Source organism: Taudactylus pleione, unplaced genomic scaffold, assembly GCF_031769625.1.
Source record: "Taudactylus pleione unplaced genomic scaffold, aTauple2 ptg000156l, whole genome shotgun sequence".
In the NCBI taxonomy this organism is placed as follows: Eukaryota; Metazoa; Chordata; class Amphibia; order Anura; family Myobatrachidae; genus Taudactylus; species Taudactylus pleione.
In genome coordinates, this window is record NW_028284558.1 from 19,296,306 (window position 1) to 19,321,643 (window position 25,338).

Below are 25,338 nucleotides of genomic sequence, written 5' to 3' on the forward strand. Positions count from 1 at the left end.
TAGTTACCCATGAGTGTGTGGACTGCCCACTATTGGGGTTCAACTTTATGGAAGAACTAATAAGATGTCATTGTGAACAAATGAATGATAGTGGTATTGGCTTGAGTGCACTACTAGGCAAAGTAATGTATGAAACTAAGAACACTATTGAGACAATTGTAAGCTATGTGGCTGCAGGGAACAGAGAACTAGACTGAGTTATAAAATCTGGAAAGAAGGCTGTTACCATATCAAGAGGTCAAATTAGTGTAGTAAAGTGGCATATTCGATGTTGGCCAGAAGGGAGTATGAGGCTGTTTGAGCCAGCCATTGAGCATCAATGTCCAGATGGTCTAGCTTGGTTTCGAGTGATTGTAAAAATACCATCTGGGCCTTCAAAAATCATACATTATGGTGTACAAAACTCCAGCACACATGATGTATCTTAAAGAGCAGTGCTAGGAAGTGTTGAACTAATTGACAATGTATTTTCTATGCTTAGCAGTGATTCCAATAACAGGTGTGTGTAGTGTAGAAACTAGTAACCTGCATATGAACCAGCTCAGAGTGAATGAGAAAGAGCATACTGGGGCAGAAAACAATATTCCTCTCTTTGCGACAGAAAAGTGGAATCCAACTAGATAACATACTGCAGCTGCTGAAAGCGATACACCAACACAGTGGACTGTCACAGTCACGTTATCTTTAGTTTGACCAGTACCACTTGTCCACATATCTGTAGTTAACTGGATACTCAGTGCAATGGCATTTTCTAAGACAAGTATAAGGTATTTTTTTAAAGTACCAATATAGATGAGGAATTGCTTTGCTGCTAAATTGGACTCAAGATTAAATTGGGTAGAGGGGACACAGGATGTCTAAATCAGATGCATTGATGGCGGAAGTTGGATGCAGATCAAATGCTAGCATAGTCATAATGGTTTCAGTGATCCGCTGTGCCACAGGATGGTGGCTGTTATACTTGGTTCCTCTTGCAAATGCTTGTTTCACAGTCAATTGTTGTTTGAAGCTACTAGTCTTCTTGGAAAAAGAATTGAAACATAGTGTGCCAGTGGCATAACTCGGGTATTTGGAGCCAGGGCAAGTCAAAAATTTAGCCCCTCCCCCAAGTATGTGCATGCTGAAAAAGTGGGCATGGTCACATACCACAAAGGGCATGGTCAGTGGAAAATCGGGGCGTATCAACATGACACAACACTGTTTCTTGTCACTCTGGGAACACTCCTTTCCATTCAATATTTACCTTAATGCCCTCAGTAGTAGTGCCCCTCTTGCATTGCCCACTGTAGTAGTGCCCCTTATACTGTGCCCCCAGGAGTGCTCCCTTATAGAGTGCCCCCAGTAGTGCTCCTTATGCAGTGTCCCCAGTAGTGCCACTTATACAGTGCCCCCAGTGGTGCCCCTTATACAGTGCCACTAGTAGTGGTCCCCTATGCAGTGCCCCTTATATAATGCCCCCAGTAGTGGTCCCCCCATGTAGTGCTCCCAGTAGTGCCCCTTATACAGTGCTGCTAGTAGTAGTCCCCCCTATGCAGTGCATCTCTGAATCAGACCCAGTGTCAATATATAATATACTGCAGTATAGACAGATATTAGATAGAAATCCTTGTAAAAAAAAAGTGCAAGTTCACTTTTTAATACAAAATCATACACAAGAGACTATTTGCATCACCACATAATAGCCTGTTTGCAGAGCACTGGATTACAGCTGCTAGCTAGTGTATCTGAGAAACACACATACAATGATGCCTGCAGTCACCCTTCCTACACACTATAGTGTTCTAATGGCATTTGTCTAGGAGCATCTACAGCCCAAACCCTCCCTCTACACTCTCCTGTGTGAAATGGCTCCTGATAACGAGGGACTTCAGGTGCCCATCCACTAGAGGATTAAGTTGAGCGATTGAACAATAACAATATCATTATCGTTCAATTGTTCATAAATCGTTTGCATTAATGTCTAAAACGACCAGTGATGCCCGCTCCCGCTGGTTGTTTAGACATCTATCATCGGGCAAACATGCTGGTCAATCTGACGATAACGTCAGGTTGTGCATGTTGCAGATGATTGATGTCCCTACACTGAACGACTGCTCGCTCAGTGTAGGCACATCACAGACTGACAAACGACTGCACGATTACAATGTCGTAATTGTGCAGTCTTTTGCCTGTCTTCTAGTGGATGGGCACCTTTATATGCAATTCAAAACACACAAGATCCAACATTTCTGGGAAAATTACGTTTTGCCTATTTCTGAGATCCGAACTTGGCAGGAATACCTGAGCCAGGACTCGATCCACTAAGAAACCCCAAGTTCAGAAATTTTGGGATTTCAGCAATCCAAACGCACGGGTCTAGTAATGAATTTCAGACTAACCTTCATAAAGATACTGAATGAAATGCACTATGGGCCTGATTCAGAGGTGCTCGCTGTCGGCGAGCGCTCGCTCTGAATCAGGGCAGGTTTTTTTTGTTTCTGCCTCCAGGCCGCTCGCAATGGGTGACCACCCACAGCTTTTGCAGGCGGCCTGGCGATGGTCGCGTTTATCATGACCACCTAACTTGCGAGGAGACCCTGTGGTAGGGTCTCTGCTCTCGCAAGCCCGAGTGGACTTCCTGCTCGTGATGTCAGTAGGGCCACCCACAAATGCCAGGCATTCCTAAGGGAACGCCTGAGTTTGTGCATCCACCCCCCCTCCCTGCCTACAAAACGGGGTGAGCTGTCAGTCAACATCGACAGCCGCCCCGTCTTGCAGCGAGACCCAATGCGACAGAGCTGCCGTTGGGGAGTGCAGTTGGGGACCATTGACCCGCTTGCGAGCACTGTGCGCTCGCGAGCAGGTCTGAATCAGGCCCTAAGAACCTTATTATAAAACCATATTAATTAATTAATGTTGAAGATATATATATATATACATATATATATATATATATATATATATAGATAATCAGTATACTTAGTGCTTAGAGTGTGCATCTGCATTATTTTGTGCATTAGAACTACAGGTTTCAGCATGGTAGCACCTCTTATTATATCTTTTTTTATGTCGCAAATACAATATTCCAAATGTAATGACTGCCTAGACCAAAAACTGATTATTTAAAAATAGAGGAGGTTGTAACATGCCCCCTCTCTTCTCTTGTTGACTGGTGCTTTTCAGCAGCAGGACCGGTCCTGTAGGAGAAGTTTGGAGAGCGCAAACTGTGGGTACAAGGGTAATAATAATTGCCCCCTTGTAAAATTAATCTTATTTTATTGTAGCCTTATAATATTAATAATAATCAACTAGTGCCCCCTTACATAAAGACTACTTAATGTCCACGTAAAATAAAAGTAGTGTCCACTTTAAAAATTCTCCATATTTTTTAATTATTCAACAAAAATGTCACACTAGCCCAAGTCACCAGTGAAGTGTGGATTTAAACCACCACACCTTACTGGGAGCCTGGTTTCTCTACCTTCAGATTTCTGGGTATTACTGTACATCCAGCAGTTTTGAAGGTAAACTCATTAGAAAATTGCTGCAATTTACAGTGACATGTAATTTGCCACAAAAATCTCACTCGATTACGTTCTGGCCATGGGATGAGTTACTGACCAGAATCTCTGAGTGTATTGTTACTGTGTAAAGGAAAAATCCTTCTTTCCAGATGGCATCGGATCCCTGAGCACCTCCACAAGATTTACCCTGCGACATCCAACATGTGCTGGAAAGACTGTGACCAGATAGGCAGCTTTGCAACCATCTAGTGGTCTTGTCCTAAGATTACCCTTTTTCTTGCAGTAATATCAAATCCCTAACTGAGGGCCTGATTCAGAGATGTTAACGCAGTATGAACGATTATCAGTAATCAGCCCAGCTGAGCCACCCCAGGGCATCACTTTAATAAGAAAAGTGAAGTGGAGTGATGCCTTGGGATGGCTCAGCTGGGCCCTGTTTGGGGGTGTCCTGCGCTCTGGATTTGAACCTTAGTAAGTTAGGGACCTACCCTAAGAGGTTACCGTGACGTGGTGGGTAGGCCCATAACCTTGGCCTTGATTATGCTAAAACCTCTATTTATTGCAAAATTTTATTGCAAAATGTATTATATATAATTAGTAATTTGGAGTTATGCACCTGTGATTTGTCTTTTTTGTGTCTACTTTTCTAAATATACATTCCCTATTGAATCAAGAAGCATTAACAGAATATATTAGTCAACATTGAGTTTGTCATTTGCAAATCCAAGGTCCTCACTCTCTCTCTAGTCCGTGACCTTCAGTTCATCATTGTTATTTGAAATCAATTGCAAATAGACATGTGTCACCTCTGTGTTATTTGCTGATGCTTTTGTAGAAAGGATATAATGACATTTTTGTACTTAAAGATACCTGTAGATTAAAATATATTTCTTAGAGCATGCAATTCAGTCCCAAGTGAAGTATAGGTTGGACTGAAATAAAATGAATCTTAACCTTGTCAGTAAGGTACATGCTCCTTTGACTCATCAAATCACTGAGAATCTCTCTCATTTTTCACAGAAACGAGATTTCAGACTTTAGTCAGCGGGGTCGTTTCTGTGTCTCTTTTTCTCTTACAATGGTTCAGAAGTGTTTTACTTTACTACCTATGTTCTATGTATAATAGATTGGGGCACTTACTCTGTTAGCGGGAACGCCACTTCTGCATGAAACCTCAGTCTTTAAAGATTTGTCATATATTTATTTTATTCTCTTCCCCATTAAAGTTGTTCTCGTCAGAAGAAATTTATCAACTCCTTAAGACACGTCTCAAGTATGTGAAACTGGTCTCATGCTGGTATGTAACACAATGTAATGGATGGAGATAAATGCCCACTCCAGGAAAGCAAGGCAGCGATTTTACCATTTGATTCATGCTGTGGCCAAATGTATCTTTAGAAGGGGAACAGTGTTACAGTGTTCACTGGTGGTTCAGGAACTGCCTAGGAAATGACAATTTTATGGATACTGCAGATGAAAAAGGAGCAAATGCAGAATTTAACCCTTCACACTCATTAACAAAATACTAATGCTGGAAGATAAAGGGTTATGGTAATTTTAAAAATCTAAATGTACATGTGATGTGAGGGTTTTTCTGTCCATCATATCAACTTATATTTATTATGTTTGTCAAATGTTACTAAATGCTAAATAAATATACAATATATCTACTAATGATAATGTATAATGTAGGGTTTCTATAAAGAAAGTTTATGATTTCAGATGACACAATCCATGTGATGGGAAAACTGCAGGACGTACAAACACTCTCTATATAACATTATGAAGGTGACTATAGCAAGGGACTTTTATTATAATGCTTTATCATTATGTTTATGTGTGTTCAGTTTTGAAATGGGAGGGGCTATAACAATCTGTCTGTAATCAATCAGATCATCAGAATGGTCACAGCATCAATAAATAATTTAGGAGATGATTATATAGATCCATACTTGCCTACTTTTGGTTTCTATTCTCTGGGGGAAACCCGGTGAGGAGACGCAGCTGACCACTTTATGGGGAGGTCATTAGGTCTGTTATGTCATTAGGTGGAGCTAAAATGACTTGATTCACTGCATTTTATCCCCGCCCCTCTCCTTAAAGACCCCCGATTCCCGGCTATTATCTCACATTCCTGCCCGCTTCAATAGCAAGTGAGCGGGAAGCAGGAGATCTGGCCACTCTTCCAGGGGTGCGGGGGACTACCCGAAAAATTGGGAGGCTCCCGGACCTTCAGGGAAAATAGGCAAGTATGTATAGCTCTTGTTTGAAGCAATGACATATAAACACAGGGCATAATTACTCTCCAGGAATGCCTTTGCCCACTTTCCAAGTGAAGTGGGCATTCCAGGGACTTGTTGATGCAATTTGTGTTGAATCACTTTAATGTGTCCCTGTCCCCTGCTGTGCAATGCTGCAAATCGCGGCTTTGTACATTTTGTGGCGGGGAAATAATGACACAATTGTGGCAAACCCCCCCACACACACACGCACCTCTCACCTGGAGAGGGTTCATTGAAAGTGGGCAGTGCTGTGATTTTGCCAATTACAGTGTTAATATGAGAGGATTGAACGGAGGAATAAAGGAAGCTGCAGACTGAGTGTTAAATACTGAAAGGAGCAGGGTTCTTCTACAGTACATAGTAGTAATGTAAGGGGGCCTATGGAAATGATGTCGGGAAATTCAGTTATCAAACATACTTGTATATGAAACAGTTCATACACAATCATGTTTAAATAAGCATCAAATAGTATAATAATGTGTATCTTAAGGGACCTTAATATTTTGGCACCTGCCATGCACACTCAATAACATGTTCAGCTGATACTATTTTAGACACGATTTGGTCCATAAATCTGAATGTGAAATTATATAGGTGTAAAATGTAGATTACTAGATTGTAAAATCTCTCAGGAGTATGGCTCTAACTTTTTATGTCTGCATTAATTTAGTGACACTTTCATATTTCTGCTTTATGCATTGTCTGCATTACCCTCTGCTCAGTACTGCAGAGCACTGTGCCACCTTAGAAATAACTAATAATAATAATAATAATAATAATATTAATAATAATAATGTCTGCACTACCCTCTGCTCAGTACTGCAGAGCACTGTGCCACCTTAGAAATAATAATAATAATAATAATAATAATAATAATAATAATAATAATAATAATAATAATAATAATGTCTGCATTACCCTCTGCTCAGTACTGCAGAGCACTGTGCCACCTTAGAAATAACTAATAATAATAATAATAATAATAATAATGTCTGCACTACCCTCTGCTCAGTACTGCAGAGCACTGTGCCACCTTAGAAATAATAATAATAATAATAATAATAATAATAATAATAATACTGTCTGCACTACCCTCTGCTCAGTACTGCAGAGCACTATGCCACCTTAGAAATAACTAATAATAATAATAATAATAATAATAATAATAATAATGTCTGCATTACCCTCTGCTCAGTACTGCAGAGCACTATGCCACCTTAGAAATAATAATAATAATAATAATAATAATAATAAATAATACTGTCTGCACTACCCTCTGCTCAGTACTGCAGAGCACTATGCCACCTTAGAAATAACTAATATTAATAATAATAATAATAATAATAATAATAATAATAATAATAATAATAATAATTTTTGCATTGGGATTATTTCAAAATACTGTATCTGTGGTTACATTCATAAAATAGATACAATTAAACGAGTGAATGCTTTTGTGAAATTTGAAAAATGCTACTTTTTATGCACTTGATGTGACTGATGCAGAGTTAAATGTACGCACGTTTGCGAGCATATCTTCCATGAATCCTGCACATGCTATAAAACTGCTGCACACAATTACGGTGCAAAGTTGAACACTTTTTGTTTGCATTTACACTCCAGACCAAAGATGGAGAACAGGAAAGGACAGATCAGTGAGGGTATGTTGATGCATATGCAGGCAATGTAGTTCTGGATGTAAGCAAAAGTATGTCAATAGGAGTTGCGGCATATCCAGAGTAATGGGGGGAGTGGGGTGGAGTGAAGGGGGAGCGACTGCACCCCCTGCTGTAGAAATTTTTAAAATAGAGCCTACTGTATCTGATAAGAGCATCAGTCAGTGAAGAGCCATCTGGAGGCCGTCCAGAGGCTAATATGGTTTTTGGCTGATTGCAGGGGTCTGAGAATGGAGGAGCTAAGGAGGAGCTCTCAGCTCCAGTGCTCAGCAGTGCAGACACAGCAGGGAGGGATCTGAATAGATCCCTGTGCTGTGACTGGCATGTAAATCTTCACAGGCTGCCATGTAAGCAGCTGCCTGTGAAGGTTATCGGGTGCTAAATGCCATCTCTGGATGGCGTTCAGAAACACCATCAAGTTCTGAAAAGAATGCTTTTTTGGAAACTTGATGAAAAGCTTGACACTTATTTTTTACAAAAGTATGTGAAAATGTTAATTTATAGATGCTTTGGTGAAAAATAAGTGATAGGCCCCTATATGTTTTGGAGCTTGATGACTTTCTGCTTACTGCAGTCCCCATTGCAAGTGATTCTCTTAATGCAGGAGATATCTTTGATATCTCCTTTATTTGTCATGTGGCAAAGAACTCAGATACAAAAATCATGCAGAAACATCATTTTCCACATGATTTTCCGGCAATTTACTTTAATAAATAGGCCCCTAAATGAGAGAATGGGAGCTGGAAAGGATCAGACACTTTTCTGTGAGAAATTATAGATAAATGAATGCACCATTTTATGAATTCCACTAGCAATGACCTAAGTATCTGTTCTTACTTCTCTCAGATTTTCAAATGTAAAAGTTTATATGTAATATCAAAGGGCACAACACTTGGATGCCACTCATCTGTTCCCATATAGTAAACTTTCTGAAGATTGTCAGAAATGTTTTATCTTCATTTTATACAAATGAACAGTCTAGTGTTTGCACGGCCAAACAGGAACATGATCGGAGATGAGGGGGAAGCAAATCAAATTGATAGCCTTGAGTGAGAATTGGTTGAGTTGACGACTTCTGAATATAGTTACTTATTGCATGCTGTCACTAAGGAATAACTTAAATCTATACCCTAAGCTGTATATTTTCTCATAAGGGGTCTATATATCAATATGCTCCTTCCAGTGTATAGATGATTTTCTATTGCCTCTTATCGCTGCAATAAAAAGATTCCATTATCATAGCAATTTATCAGCAAAATATTTCCAAGACAGCTGAGCAAACTTCACTCCCCAGCAATACTGGCTCGCAGCGATATTTGTTAGCTCAATAGTGCAAAGGAAAGCAAAGACTTGAGCTTTCAGATCTAATAATAATAATAATAATAATAATAATAATAATAATAATAAAAATTACGAAAAATATGCATAAAAACAAATGTGTTTAATACATTTAAAGAGTTTAAAATGCTTGCCCATTCCATTACCCCATGCAATACTTGTAAAATAGAGGAAACTATTGCTGACTCTTGCAGACACATTTTGCCGCTATTGTGTTACTGGTGTGTTATCATAGGCGCTAATCCACCGCAAAAATAACTGATCGTCATAAATTCACTTCTGCGCATGTGCTATATGCAAAAACTTGCCATTTGTGACTGTGCCAAGTGATAAACTCAACTCAGAATCAAGCCCTGTCAGCAGGTGCTATCAGTCTGACCTGCTAGTGAGCGAAGTGCAGGTGGATGGTTGTCTGTTCTAAGAATTTCTAAGGATCTACAGCAGTGATTCCCAACCTTGGACCTCAAGGCACACTCATTCCTGGTTTTAGTGATATCCATGATTGTGAGGATGGTTAAATCAATATAACTGAGGTACTAATTAAGTCACTTGTGCTCAAGTATGGCTATCCCTAAAACCTGGACTGTTAGTGTGCCTAGAGGACCGTGTTTGGGAACCCCTGATCTAGAGGAACATGTTGGATACTTGTGAGTATCATGTGGGCAGAATGCAGACCCTGTAGTGAAGTGAAATCAATACAAAAAGGGGAACCCTAATAATGCTGAGAATGATAGAGTGAGTGGTAATGTGACAGTCCCAGGGTGAGAGAATGTCGGCTATGAAGCTATTGTGTGTGGTGGCAGTACTGTGATTCATGTAACAAAATGTTGAGCAGGAGGGATACTGTAGATGCATATTGAGTGATGCTTTCTTTCGTCAGAGTGATAGTCTAGCTCTAGCTCCTCCTTGCTTTGTCTGCTTTGTAAACATATCTTTCACTTATTACTAAACCTTCATGTAGAGAGGCACCTATCTGTTTAACCATCCTGATCCACTGTATCTTGGGAGAAGAGCACTGCTCTAGACCTGGGTATAAGGATTTCTGAGTATAAGGATTTTCAAGGGCAGTGCTGCCTCATCGTTTGTATTCATATTTTATCAGCAAGCACAGTCACATGGATTGATTAGTTCTTTACTAGTGTATATTTTGCATTGTGGGGGAGTGCTGATAACAATATTTATTTTCTAACAAACAATTTGACGTTTAGATCATTCTCTACATTTAAACCGGGAGTTTGTAACCTTTTTTAACATGTACCCCCATGTTATGGGAAATGTTTCGAAGTATACATAAATAATGTGCTGTATAGTGTATCCACTGATGTGTCAAGTTATTCAAAGTACCCTTCCCCTTAATGTGAGGAAAAGTTATACCAAACCACTCCTTGTCTAGTAAAATAATGTTAAACTCCCCAACACATCTGTTGGGCCCTTGGGGGGTGTGGTCATATGTCTGGAAACGCCAAATATGTCAGGGCCCTTCCCAGATCCAGGAACCACATGAGCTCCATCCACCAATGAATAAATGAAGAGCAGACAGACACTCACCAATGTCAGCAATTAAAGGATGTGTTCATTGCCAATGTCAATGTTTCAGATCCTTTGGGGACCTTTATCAAGATCACAACTTTACACAAAGCATAGGAAGAGGACGTGTCCATGAACGTCTCTCACACGGAGACTTTATGTTACAGTGGTGATCTTACTTCTACCACTGCAGTAGATGTAGGTTGCAATAGCTAGCTATATCACACATCTCACTTGCCACCACTGTATATATGTGTGCATATAGGTGTGTCCAACACCGTCCACATTAACCACAAATGTTCTGGCTGTTGCTGGAGATAATTCATTGTGTACCTGCTGCATACTGATTAACCCTGTGTTACTCTGTACCTGTTTTCTAACAGTTAATAAACCAATCCCTGGTTAAGTTATGTAACACGTGAACTAACTGCCATCGCACATCACTCCAGCACCTATTAACATCATAGAATCTGCCAATAACCTGGAGGTGAACCTTGTGGTTACATCATTGGATACAATTTCGCGGATCCCACCATAGACTTCAATGGAGATTTCTCACCATTGAAGTCTATGTAGGAGACAGGCTGACCGCACACAGCCAATTTTTTATTACAGGTACACCTATGGAATCCTACTGGACAAGGGGACATAATGTCATCAGGGATACTAGGTAAGTATGTGTGATAGTGAGTGTGAGTGTGCATGTGTGTGCGCATGTACTGTATGTTATAATAAACTTTTACTGACACGGTGTGTGTGTTGTGCTTTTTTTAAAGTATTTCTTTGGCTGGGAAACTACAGGTACCAGCAGGTCCATAATGCCCCGCATGCTGGTACTTGTGGTTCTCCAAGTACCAGCATGCGGGGGAGACTTGCTGGGATATGTAGTACCACAGCTAAAGACAATAGTAACACTTCTATTTTGCACAACACAATTACACTATCAACCCAACGGCCAGGGGTGTCGGGGATAGCCACGGGCTATTACCCTAGGCCTGGGGTTCCTGAAGAGGGGGACATCTTTATTGTGGGATCCCCACCTCCCCAGGGACCGCCGGCCTGGGCTGACTAGCAGTCAGGGGTAATGCTTTGGCTGAGGAAACCAGTGAAAGGTTTTTCTTGGCTGTGGCATTACCCCATCGCTGTGGCATTACCCCACCGCTAGAAAGAGTCCGATGCTGGTTATGGAAATTTCAGGGGACCCCTACTAATTTTGTCCCCTGTTTTTCCACAACCAGGACTGGCTCAGCAAAACCCTGTGCTTGTACTTAATGTACAGTGGCCCCCGCACTTTGGCCCCTACATTTTTAGAACCAGGACAGGCTTTATATATCCCAGTGCTGGATATATGTCTTTTTTTTTATTTTTAAAAGTGTTTTTATATGTACACAAAGAAACATGCACGTATTTCATGGATATGTGCATGTTTCTTTGTTACTCTGACCTGCTCAGGATAAACTCGCTATCCTGAGCTGGTCTATTATTTTTGCGAGTGCTCAGGCAGTAATATGTGTGAGTGAAGCACTCGCACTCTATTACATTGCCCGAGTTCTATCTAGAGAATAGGAAAACATCTGGATGCGAGATGTTTTTTGCAAGTTATAATAAAGCCCGAAAATTGTGAGTTTTACTATAGTCGCAGCCTATTACATTTGCGAATGAGTAAAACATGAGAGACATTTATCTACTTTAACGCGCTGTCCACTGTTGGAACATGTAGGTACAGGTTATTAAATTGTTTAATTCAATTTCAGCAGCTGGAAGCGCGACAGGAGGTTGGAGCATATTCACAAAGTAACTGAAAATACATCACCCAAATTTCCTTTTGGATAGACAACCCCATTTAAAAAATAATATTTCAAAATCCAAGCGTCACTTCCTCTGTTTGAATTCCGGAAGTAAAGTAAGTGTACACTATACTGTAAGCGCAATTTATTTACTGTATAGAAAATTAAAATGTGACCGACCAGAATTTTTAAAATACAGTAAAGGGATACAGATACAAATTTCTGTTCTGTGCCATCCCACTCACTACTGTTCGATATTCTTCATCATCAAGAAGCTATGTGTGCATTGGAGAGAATGCATTAAATATTTAAATAGCATAATCATCTTACTACATTTTTTTTAAAATTTAAATATGCATCTGACAGTATTACCTGCATAAATTGAATTTTTATTTCACAGCATTGATATTCTAGGAAAATATGCTGAACCTTTTTTTTATGGGCTCAGCCGTACAGATAGCACTTATCTCTCTATACATTACTCATAATAAATACAGAGTGACAAAATTACATTTCAATCAAAAGCTTTAATATAATTCTGTTTTCCACCAAGTCTAATATATATATATATATATATATGAGTGTGCTATTAGGCAGATGTCAACATTCACTGTACTTATACATGGGTGACCTTGTGATTCACAAGTCATTTGTAATATATATATATATATGTACACAGTGGTGGCCACAATTGCGGACACTTTTTGAAATGTTAATGTTTTTCAACTTTTAATAGTTCTAAAAACTGTTACACTTCATCCAGTGCAGTGATTTATATGTCAAATGAAAGGAAATTTAATGCTGAATTCAGCACAATAAACATAGGTCAAATATTTGCATTACAAGGGAAGGTATGCAGTGACAACAACACTTAGGGTGAAAATCCCTGTGTACTTTTGATGTTACTGCCCTATCAGTATTTCGTTGGGTATCCTTTATTTTTCAAGACAGCAGCACAGCGACGTGGCATTGAGCCAACCAATGTTTGGAGCTCTTCCTTCTTTATTATGTGGTGCCCTGAGAAAATTATAGCCTCAATTAATTGTCTTTTATTCTATGGATGCCTCAGATGTACCAGTTTTTTCAAACGGAACCACATTGTTCTATGAGGTTCAGGTCTGGTCTGTTTCCTGGCCATACCAGCACCTGTATGTCATTCTCCGTGAACCACTGTTGGCATATCCATGCAGTGTGGCAGGGAGCAAAATCCTGCTGGAAAAAAAATGGGACATTATCTGGACAAAGATCCCTGATAGAAGGTAGAAGTTTTGGTTGTAGGATGGTGTCAATGTGCTTTCTGCTGTTCAGTGTGCCATCTATGACATAAAGGCGGCCTACAGCATCTGCTGTCATACATGCCCAGATCATAACACTTGTAGGATTCTTTGTTGTCGCTTGAATGCAATCTGGATGTACCTCTTCCCCGATGTGACGTCTCACATATTTCCCCCCATCACTACCAAATATCGATATCTTAGTTTCGTCACTCCATATCACTTGTTTCCACTGACCTTCTGCCATGCAATGTGTTCTTTTGCCGACTGGACTGTATTCGTTTCTGCCGCTGCTTTTTATTCAGCAATGGCTTTTTTCGGGGAATCCTATCATTTAGGCCAACCTCTGTTAGTCTTCTCTGTACCTTTCTTGCACTGACAAAAACACCAGTTGCACTCAGTTCACTGCTAATGGCCGCAGATAACATCCATCTGTCCCTGATGCAAATTCATTTTATTCTCCTATCATCAACAGCTGTTGTGCACTTTTTCCAGCCTTTTCCTTCTTTGTTTTGTATAGATTGTGCTTCTTGATAGCGTAAACAAAACTTTCGTACTCCTGATGTTGTCACATTCCCACCAAATTCTCTCGGAATTGCTGCATACGAAAGACCATTTTCACGTAACACCACAATCCTGGATCTCTTCCTGGGTGACCAGTCACCACTTTGCCTGGATGACATTGTTGTATTTATTTTTTACACCATCAATAGCACTAAACAATACACACAAACATCCAACCGTAATTGCACTTCAGTAGCCAACTTTATTCTGCAAAATGAAAAAGCCAACCTGACCTTTCCCACCTCTGAACATGACCTTGCACCTGCTCATAAACAACATCTGATTGGTCCTCAGAATGACGATTCCGATTGGCTGGTACGGTAGTAGCTGTCACTACAATCCGCTTCTTGAATCTCACGCATCTGTGCTTCTTTGTCTGACTGAAAGTAGCATAACTTCCCTTGTAATGCAAATATTTGACCTCTGTTTATTGTGTTGATTTCAGCATTAAATTTCCTTTCATTTGATATATAAATCATTGCACTGTGCGAAGTGAAACAGTTTTTATAAGTTTTTATAAGCATATAAAGTTGAAAAACATTCACATTTCAAAATGTGTCCGCAATTTTGGCTACCAGTGTGTGCGTATATATATATATATATATATATATATATATTTTAGAAATAGAAAACTTTAGAAATGTACAGTGTTTTAGGTGTGTGTTATGCTGGCATTTGCTAAAATAGACACATAGTTGTTTTAATCAGTAATAGAGTTAAATAAAAGTAAATATACATTTTCTAAATAAATTGAAAGTGCCTCCTTAAAAGATTGTTATTCCTTTCTGAAGAATCAGAATGTATGTAAAAATCACTACTAAATCTATGTTAAACTACATAGTAAATAAAAATAGTATATCCTGATGTGGTGCTAGGGGTGGGCAATCAAGGCTATCGCACGGGGCGCTGCGTTCTGAGGGCACGACTGCAGTCACCCCGTCGGCACCATCTACTCTGACGGCACCCACCCACTCTTGCCTGCTGCCATTATAGTTATTAACTGTGGCCGACGCCATGTTCCAAAAGTGTGTGCTATTTTGTTCCCTCCAACTGAGAGTCCCAGTCTCCACGAATGCTAGTGCTGGGAGTTGTGCACAGCATTATGGGATCAGACACGGGGGAGAGAGTACGGTGGAGCAACAGCATCAAGAAGGAGGGACCTGTCAGCCTTCAAGTTAAGGTAAGAATTAGGAAAGCAGCCCCCCCACCCCAACCCCCACCCCCCACTGGCAAATGATTAGACCACTCCCCAAGCCCAGTGCACAAAAGAAAACATTCCGCAAGGTCTAGAACTGGTCCTGATCCTGAAGACTTGATTGAATGACATTGAAATGGGTCAAGAAGCTCAAACAACACAGAATGGTTTGTCAGTGTTTCCTTTACATGTCTCCCTATCCCCTTTGGATATTCATGTGAGTGAATCATTTATGAGAAGTATGAGACTGTAATTTAAGTCAATCACTCATATATCTATATAGCTTTAGCATTCTGTGTACTGCCCTTTTCTTTCCATCCTATTACCAGAAGGGGAAGTAGTCGGCATCCTGGCGTGCGGCATGCCGACAGTCTAAATACCAGTGCCAAAATCCCGACAGGTTGGCATCACCAATGGTAAGTATTGGGGTGCACGGGTAGGGTAGCATTAGGTAGCAGGGTTAGGTTTAGGCACTAGGGGGGAGGTTAGGTTTAGGCACCGGGGTGGGGGTCTTAGGTTTAGGGTGCAGGGAGGGGGAGGTTAGGTTTAGGCACTAGAAAGGGGGGGTTAGGTTTAGGCACCAGGGAGGGAGCATTATGGTTAGGGTAGAGGTAGGGAAAATATTTACCTTGCGTTCCTATGGGTGTCAGTATTCTGGCTGTCGGGTTGCTGCTGTCGACATTCTGAACAGCAGCATCCTGACAGCCAGAATATCATACCCAACCCAGCAGTGGTGTGATCCCACCCTATTCAAAGCCTACATGCACTCTTCTGACAAAAAGAGCCAGTTACTGCAGGGTTATTCAGCCAATGGATAAAACAACTTCCATTACATGCTACCAAGGCCATTACTAGGGTGGTGCAGCACAGAGCGCAGGATGCGCCAAGGATAAAGTACTAATTTAGCAGGTGACCATATAGCACTGGTGACTAAATAAACAATAATGTCTTCTTGTCTGCCATAATCTTAAATGAAGGCACAGTATCATCAGTACCTTATCCATGGCGCAGTGAGAGCAGGGACACAGATATGCAGAATGCATTATTATTACAGATGAACAGTTTGGTTTTACCCAGTTATGTTCGGATCTTTAAAGTGGCATCTTATTGGTATCTGGCTCTCGCGTGTTTTAGATAGCCAATAAAATATATCTGAGTTAATCTGAACATGCGCTAATTTGACAAAAAGAACAGACTCAAAACTAAACTGCTCATCTGTAATTATAATCTCATTTACTAATCTCACTACTCCTAACCTGCATTTAGTTGACTGTAGTTAAAATTAATAATATTTATTTAATCATGTATACAGAAATTTTTATAGTAAAATAAACAATGAAACTGGAGTTGGCCAACCCCAGAAACATTGATGAAAATGAACATAGGATTGGGAGTATTTGTGTATCTACAGTCACTGTTACAACTGTTGTAAAATGAGATACTAAACATGAGAGAAAGGGGCACTACATCTGCTCCTAACAGTAATTAAGTCAAATACCTATTATACATTTTAAAGAGACTACAAAAAAATTGCAAAAAAATTCCACACAAGGCCAGGAAGCTTCGCTCTGATTGGTCAGAGTATGAGAAAGCCACTATGGTTGGTTAGTAGCAGCTAGGCTCCATGTGAGATCAAGCTACAATTAAACTCATTGATTCAATCAATATAATAATAATGTATTTATATAGCATATATCTCTCAATAGGACTCAAAGGAGGACAATTAAATTGTTTTGGATGCCATGATAATTAATGGGCTTACAATGTAGCAATTCCATTGATTTGGGCGCCTATTAATTATTACGCTTGTCACGCCCAATTAATCAGGGTTTAGCCACGTTTATGTCTAAAACCCATCTAAAGTCCCAGTTAGGGTACCCAAATGGCAACAAACCACAGACTTTTTGCACATTTCTGCTGGCCTCCTCAGGAGGGGGCAAGCAGAAATGTGGCGCCCGAACACAGCAATAATTGAATTGCTCCCAAAGTGTTTTACATATGCATTGTGTTAGAAAAAAAAACACAAGCTGCAAATCAATGAATCTCATTGTATCACGTTGAAGATGATAAATGGTATTTTGATGTCTCTGCATCACGATATGTTTAAATACATGTATTTATGTTTTTATTTTAGGTTGCACATATCTTAGGATGACAGTATAATAAACTTTATAAGGGTCATTTTTTGGTGTAAAATGCTGGAAAATGTAGTGCAGTATCAGGTAAACTGGCCCATGGGAAAACATTGGGGGGAGAGGGGGATGTGAAAACAAAAAGTAAGAATTTGAGGAAAACATAAAATCGGGGAATGTAAAATGAGGATTGAACAGAAATTTTTTTACCTTATCACTGCAGATAAATTGTTAAACAAACTAGGCTCTGATTGCCAAACCAGCGAGGAATTGTAACAGTATACTGTACCAATCCGCTCATGCAGGGACATTGAAACTAAGATTAATCTGTAGACAGCCACATGGATTTCACATTTCAAGTCAAGTGTGTTTCATTTCATTACTGCAACAGCTTTCGGGTTATACATCACCTCAATACAGCAGCATTTCACAGACTGTCACTCAAATGTGCCTAACAATTAAAACATGGAAATAACTGCACATAGACTATTTCTGCCGGATTCACTGCAAATAAGAGGATGCCCAAGCTGAATTTAATTGGAACATGTCAACCAAATGTGTTGAATAAGCTGTAACCAAATAGTTTCCAAGAAATCTGAAAGGATATTTAGAGATAAGCAAAATATTTCTTCTATAGTTTGTTTTATTTCTAGAGTATGCTATCTCAATCTTTTATTTTCTGCCTTCGGAGCAGCATGGGATGGGACCATTTTTATGCTTGATACAATAGGGTGTCAGTGCCTATTGCATTCTCTTAGAAGCTGGTGATGGCTGGACTGTCCTCAATATTGACCTGAACATGAGCAGGGTCCGAGCGATAGTCTGTTTAGGAATTTCCTCAATTCACTAGTTCCAATTGTCCTCCTTCTAAGCAGTGGATGTCTGTATCTCAATGAAACCGGTTTGTCACTGTTGCAAAAAAGTTTCATTATTTCCACGGTGGTGAAAGAAGCTACTTGCTCTAGCCTGCAGACACTATGTGCCTGATTCAGAGTTGTACTCTAATTATGTTGCAACTGCGTCTTTTTACGCAGGTACTGTGAACTAATATGCAAATGTCAAAGCTGCCGGGATACTGTATGTATGGAAACGCCCACCAGTGACTTTACAAATTCAAGCGGCTGTGTAAGAAATTGCAGCATATGATGATGATGATATTTGTTTTCAGAATTTCTATACAGTAGATACAAAAAATATATATATATACTGTATGTTCACATATACTATTCAGGCGCACATGGAATGTTATATCTTTACTTAAAAAACCAATGATGTCTAAGAAAACATCTAAAAATAACTATAGTTTCAGGAGTCCTGCCAAATATGATCGTCGCCCTTTTTTAGAGGAAGAACGACTTAATATCCACAAACACCAGAATCGCTACAGTGCACTAGACCCAGGTATAGGGAAAAGAGACAGAGAAGATTCAGGGTAAGAAGAGGTGGACATAAGAAATACCGCCAAAAATTTAAGACACAATTAAGGAATAAGGGACTTTTCAATTTATCCTCAGTGCTTACGGAACATGAAAAATCAGTTCTAAGCAAAGGGCTTAAATATGCCCCCTCTTCTAACCCTGGTCTCTTTGGCCTATTTTTTATATCTTAATAAATTTATGCGGGACCTATGCAGAAAGTGCTACTTTGCAACAAAACTTTTGAAAAAGAATAACATTGAAAGTAGCCCAATAGTGCTGGATGATATGGATAAGGAAGGCATAGATATGTTGAATGATTTATTAGGTGAGAATAATTCTGAGTTTGAAGGATTTCAAAAGGTTTTTGATATCTCCAAAAGAGAGAAAGTATTTTCAAAAAAATCGGATTTTTACCCATTACAACATAGAAGCCCATTTTATTTCATTTTACAATGCAACACTGGAGGATTTTAGAAAGTTGTGTGGAAAGAATGGGAAGGATAAAAAGTATAAACAAAATCTTGGTAAACAAGAAAATCAGGCTTTGTACAGTCTGAAAAATGATGATTCAATTATAATTAAAAGTGCCGATAAAGGCGGTGGGACAGTTATACAAAATAAGGAAGATTATCTTCTTGAAGCACACAGACAGCTGTCTAATACTAAATTCTATATGCGATTACCAATAAATCTCACCCAGAGATATCTATTGGAATTTAAAGAATTATTGGATCTAACACTCCAGAGAGAAGCAATATCCAAGAAAGAATTTCAATATTTGTTTAATATGCACCCAATTATTCCTATGTATTACCATCTCCCTAAAATCCATAAATCATTAATTGCACCACCTGGGCACCTGAGTATATTGGCCATAGTGTCTATGACTACGAATTTGTCAGAATTTGTCGAGTCATTCTTGCAGACACATGTCACCTTTCTACGATCTTATATTAGTGACACTAAACAATTTCTGAATATGATCAAAGACATTAAATGGTGTGACGATTATCATCTAGTCACCTGTGATGTCGAAACATTGTACATTAATATCCCACACCAAAAAGGTATTGAAGCTTCTAGGTTCTATTTATTGCAAGACCCAAATATAGGAGAGATGAGATGTGACTTCATTTTGGAATCTATGGGTTTTATTTTGTCACATAATTATTTTCTGCTTGATTCACAGTTTTATTTACAATTGCACTGGACTGCCATGGGCACCAAATTTTCCCAGAGTTTTGTGAACTTATACATGGGATGCTTTGAAGCTCTAATGATTTGGAACAGACCATTTGGGGTAAACTTGGTGCTCTATGGCAGATATACTGATGACTTATTTTTCATATGGAAAGGTGATGGGAATTCTATTAATGCTTTTATAATTCACCTCAACACAAATTCATTTGGTTTAAAATTTACAAGCATGTTTAGTAATTTTAATATTAATATTTTGGATATTGCTCTCTCTGTAGAAGAGGGACATATTAAAACAAGTACGTATCAAAAAGAGGTAGATACACACAACTTTTTGAATTACTCTAGTTGCCACCATAAAAAGGTGGAAAAAGTATATCCCTAATGGTCAATATATAAGAATTAAGAGAAACTGTTCAGATAGTATTACCTACCATAAGCAGGCAGAAGAACTAACAATAGCTTTTTGAAAAAAAGGCTATCCCAAGGCTTTACTCAAAAGATGCAGAGAGGAAGTGGACCATCTAGACAGAGAGAGTCTTCTCCTGACCAAAATTACGACTGGAACAGAAAGGGATATAGATAGTCCTATCTTGCCCCTTGTGACATAATTTAATATTTGCAGCAACAAGATTCATAAGATTATATGTAATAATTTCTCTTTACTCAAACTAGATAAAGTTCTAACACCATATCTAGAACCTCAAGTTATAGTAGTCTTTAGGAAAAATATTAATCAAAGAGTGCTATGCACATTATGTGTACATGTACTTTAAATAGCAACAGGTTGGTTGTACTCTTATATGATTATTATTTAATTACATAATGAAATTTCAATAATATTAATACAATTAATGGTAACAATGAGACTTTAAGATTGAAATAAATATAGAAATAAAATGACAGACAGCCGATGTGGGATTTGAACCCAGGTCATCTTGGTCCTGGGCAAATGTCTTGCCTCTGTACCATTTCTCAGGTATATTTACTTGATTAGAAAATGCTATATATCTATTTTTTAAATAATTTCATTTATAATTAATAATAATGTGTTTGAATTTAATTATTCATGATTTTATAGGATTATATTAACTGGCTGGCATGGATTATTATTACCAATTGGATTTGATCCATCTATTTATTACTATTACTACCATCCGTTTATATTGACCAGAGTAAAATGTTGATGCTTCTTTTTATAAGTTTTATGATGAGTGTTGTTCCTCTTCATAATGATACTAAATAAAACAAAACAAAATCAAAGGTGTTAATGAGACTTCAAGATCGAAATCACTATAGAAACACAATAAAATAAAATGACATATAGTCAATGTTGGATTTGATGTTTTGCTTCTGAGCTATTTTTAGGCATATCTATTTGTGTTGGAAATGTGCTATATTTAATTTTTAAATAACATCATTCATATATATATAATAATATATAATAATACTTTTGAACATAAATATTTATGACTTTAGATACATGGAATGTTGTTGAAGTAGACTGCAATTATACTTATGTAAATTTGTTCTAATAATCTATTTGGTATAGTTTATATATTTACTTTTTGTAATTTTTATGTCTTTTAATGGAGATATGTATATATCAGCATGAACACACACCTATACAGGTGATCCTGCTGGACTTGATCACCATTAGATGTCGATTGGTTGCTTCAAGATTAAAAGTACCCATAGGATCAGTAGGAGACTTACCCTCTGACGAAACCGCCACCACCTGCAGTGGAGAAACGCGTAAGGTTTTCCTTACATACTAAAAGCTGGTCTTTTTATTTTGCCAAATAACGAGTGTTCCAGCCAAGCATCGGGGGTCTATGCATGAGACCATCTAAATCAGCCTGTTAAGGCAGAGCGGCTTCACTAGTGATGACCATGGAGCCTCGTCTGATTCCAGCTGACGGATCAGGATATTCTCTGTAACAGCTGACCAGCAGTAAGATATTACCATTGAGACTTATTTATGAGAACCAGTCTCTAACCCATGTACATGGACAGTGATATACATCATCAGGGCCAAAGTCCACACTATTGAATCTGTGTCAAGGAACATCAAAATAAGCTTATTGATTTCCTGCCACAATTATTGACGTTAATTGATGTTTTGACACTAAGTACCAACTTCAAAGACAGCATACAAATACATCTTGAAGTGTGTGATTATAAGCCACAGTACTACTGGTGATCTAATTCAATTATTGACACGGATGACAGAGACTAGATTGTGGAACTGAATTTATTGATGGCATATATTATGCATTGATATGAGAGACAACTTCTGCAGGGGTGTATCTACTTTGTTTATACAAGAGCTATCTATACTATTTAGAACCAGCCTGTATTGTATGTATTTATGTGTGTGTCGTTTTATATATTTTATATTTTATGTTCATTATCTCTTTTTTAGTTTAAATATGTCATATAGTATGTAAAAAATTGCTATATTTATGCTTATTGTTCCTTGTCTGGTATAGTCAGAGTCATTAGCAAAATTGTTGGTTAACTAGGACATATTCATTTGATTCCATTGACTTTAGATCCAGGCTTCTTTCTATACAGTATATATAAAGCTGAATGTACAGTAACAGCATAATTATAAAGATAAATACAAAGTTGCATTTTTTTGTATAGATTTTCATCAAATCCATATTCTTAAGCTAAAGATGTCATTGTTTCAGTGTCCATTAAGAAAACATGTCTGTTATAAGAAACAACAGACTACCTACTGCAAATCATTGCAGACATTGGAAGACTTCCCAGATTTCCTTGACCTGTGTAAAGCACTCGGCCTGCAGCCTTGTGTTCTAATCTGCTAACAGATATCCTCTGTGACGTCTAATATCTTTAGAATTTACAGCAGGGACTACATTGTCCTACAGATAAGGTGTATTAGATGGTCTCACCGCTGTGTCTAGTACTCCATGTGAAGACTTACTTCAGACATATATAGCAGTAGCATGTGCTTTGTGTACACTGGTGTACTTGTGTACACCAGTACATAATTGATTTGGCAGAAAATAAAATTGTGTAGGCTAATCGTATACGTGATCTTGGGTAATCAAGATATAGAAAGCATTAGCTAATGTATATTATCAACTAAATGTGTGGTTTATTTAGCCACAGGTGTTGCAGAAATCAGATACTTATGTGGCTCTAGCTGTTGCCCGTGACTTTGCCCACAATGGCAATTTTTTTTTATTTGAGGTGTTCTAGTTGCATTGCTTTACATAGAGGCCCTGTCACGGGAGTGGCCCATGTGACCAGCTGCGCTATAGAGACTGGTGGCACCTTCACCCACCACTCACAACAATTTCACTGTGTGCCCTGTGCACAGATTGCTATGTAGCCTATCCTTTTCAAGTGATCGCGGGCCCAAACGCACCTCTCCCCCCACCCCTTACCGGCTGCATGCATGATGCCACACCTATCTCTAGCATTGATGATGTGAGTACATTTAGTTTTTGTTATTGTTCAGCTTTTACTTGATGGATTCAGATGAAACAAAGTGCAGGTTATTTCTAGGAGATTTTACTACAAAATGATGACGATTTTCATGATGACGATTTTTCATTTCATGAAACTCGTTTCAGTAAATTTTGTGCCAACTTGGAACAAACAGACACAACATTCCTATAATATTAGTATAGATTTACAGATTGTGTCAAAAAAGTTGATCTCTTCATGTGTGGCTAGCTTTATATGCAATGTACAAAATTCACATCTCCGGGGATCTACATATAATTCATTTCTGCTACCATTCGTCTTTCGTTCACTTACGGTTACTGTTTATACAAAGCTCTTTTTTAGCACAGTCCTGGACTACGGCAATGCACAAACATAGCACAGTCCTGGACTACGGCAGTGCACAAATATAGCACAGTCCTGTAGTACGGCAATGCACAATCATAGCACAGTCCTGGACTATGGCAGTGCACAAATATAGCACAGTCCTGGACTACGGCAGTGCACAATCATAGCACAGTCCTGGACTATGGCAGGGCACAAACATAGCACAGTCCTGGAATACGGCAGTGCACAATCATAGCACAGTCCTGGACTACGGCAGTGCACAAATATAGCACAGTCCTGGACTACGGCAGTGCACAAACATAGCACATTCCTGGACTACGGCAGTGCACAATCATAGCACAGTCCTGGACTATGGCAGTGCACAAACATAGCACAGTCCTGGACTACAGCAGTGCACAATCATAGCACAGTCCTGGACTACGGCAGTGCACAAACATAGCACAGTCCTGGACTACGGCAGTGTACAAACATAGCACAGTCCTGTAGTATGGCAATGAACAAACATAGCACAGTCCTGGACTACGGCAGTGCACAAACATAGCACCGTCCTGGACTACGGCAGTGTACAAACATAGCACAGTCCTGTAGTACGGCAATGCACAAACATAGCACAGTCCTGGACTATGGCAGTGCACAAATATAGCACAGTCCTGGACTACGGCAGTGCACAAACATAGCACATTCCTGGACTACGGCAGTGCACAAACATAGCACATTCCTGGACTACGGCAGTGCACAATCATAGCACAGTCCTGGACTATGGCAGTGCACAAACATAGCACAGTCCTGGACTACGGCAGTGCACAATCATAGCACAGTCCTGGACTACGGCAGTGCACAAATATAGCACAGTCCTGGACTACGGCAGTGCACAAACATAGCACATTCCTGGACTACGGCAGTGCACAATCATAGCACAGTCCTGGACTACGGCAGTGCACAAATATAGCACAGTCCTGGACTATGGCAGTGCACAATCATAGCACAGTCCTGGACTACGGCAGTGCACAAACATAGCACAGTCCTGGACTACGGCAGTGCACAAACATAGCACAGTCCTGGACTACGGCAGTGCACAAACATAGCACAGTCCTGTAGTACGGCAGTGCACAAACATAGCACAGTCCTGGACTACGGCAGTGCACAAACATAGCACAGTCCTGGACTACGGCAGTGCTCAATCATAGCACAGTCCTTGACTATGGCAGTGCACAAACAAGACATAAGTCTTGATCTAGAAACATGTCTCCACAAAAGTCCCCAATATTAAAGCAATTGGCCTAAGACTTAAGTGATGCTAGCTAAACGTAATTCTTAATGCCAATCTGCTATGTCCTCATCTTTAACTACTAATAATATATCACAGAAATAACAACACTTACAAATAGATATCCAATAAACATATGGAATTCCTGTTTGCAGTTAAATTCCATTAATTACATATTGAAAAGCAATATAATATATGATGCAAGCCAAACAAGTAAAGATTTTGTCAGATTGTTTGGTCAAACCATATTGACTGACCATTGCATAGTGTGTATTAGATTGCTAATAGATTCGATTGGACAACTACAGAGTTACATTCAGACTTGTGTAGCCAGCATTACACAGATCGGA

At 39.1% G+C, this 25,338-nt stretch overlaps 1 protein-coding gene across 1 annotated transcript in view; it reads right to left on the reverse strand.

Moving 5' to 3' along the window:
• Nucleotides 1-25,338, reverse strand: part of LRP1B (LDL receptor related protein 1B) — a 1,691,377-nt gene that overhangs the window by 227,923 nt on the left and 1,438,116 nt on the right. The gene's annotated exons all lie outside the window — the stretch shown is intronic.